The sequence below is a fragment of the Brassica oleracea genome, chromosome C2 (genome assembly GCF_000695525.1).
Source record: "Brassica oleracea var. oleracea cultivar TO1000 chromosome C2, BOL, whole genome shotgun sequence".
Classification (NCBI taxonomy): domain Eukaryota; kingdom Viridiplantae; phylum Streptophyta; class Magnoliopsida; order Brassicales; family Brassicaceae; genus Brassica; species Brassica oleracea.
This window is the reverse complement of record NC_027749.1, coordinates 45,170,915-45,171,787: the sequence shown is the minus strand read 5'-3', so window position 1 is coordinate 45,171,787 and position 873 is coordinate 45,170,915.

Sequence of the window (873 nt, the reverse complement as noted above, 5' to 3'; positions counted from 1 at the left end):
AGCAGAGAAGTACAAAGGCTCACGGGCCGGATAGCTGCTCTAAATCGGTTCATCTCCAGATCCACAGACAAGTGCCTCCCCTTCTACGATCTCTTACGAGGAAATAAGAAGTTCATTTGGGATGAGAAGTGTGAGGATGCATTTACTCAACTCATGCAATACCTAACAACACCTCCATTACTCGCTAAGCCGGACGTAGGTGATGTTCTATCTCTCTATGTCGCGGTGTCACAAGCTGCTGTCAGCAGCGTTCTGATAAAGGAAGACCGCGGCGAACAAAAGCCCATTTTTTTACACAAGCAGACGCATGACCGCGCCAGAGACGCGATATCCAACTCTAGAAAAGATGGCTTTAACAGTTGTCGAGGCAACAAGAAAGCTTCGACCGTATTTCCAGTCACATTCAGTGGAAATACTGACTGATCAACCTCTCCGAACGATACTCCAAAACACCAACAGATCTGGCAGACTCACGAAGTGGGCCATCAAACTCGGCGAGCTCGATATTACCTACAAGAACCGCACAGGGGCGAAGTCCCAAGTCCTCGCGGACTTCCTGGTCGAGTTGGCCCCAGAATTGGAACAAGATCTTATAATCCCAAGCTCAAACTGGACGCTGCACGTCGATGGATCATCGACCAACAAGGGAGCAGGAGCCGGAGTCCAACTGCAGTCCCCGACCAGAGAACTAACCAGGCAGTCTTTTAGCTTTGGCTTTCCCACGTCAAACAACGAAGCAGAATACGAATCTCTGATCGCTGGACTCCGCTTAGCAAAAGCCGTAAAAGCTAAACGACTAAGCGCCTATTGCGACTCTCAATTAGTCGCCAGTCAGTTCAGCGGCGACTACGATGCCCGCAACGACCGAATGGA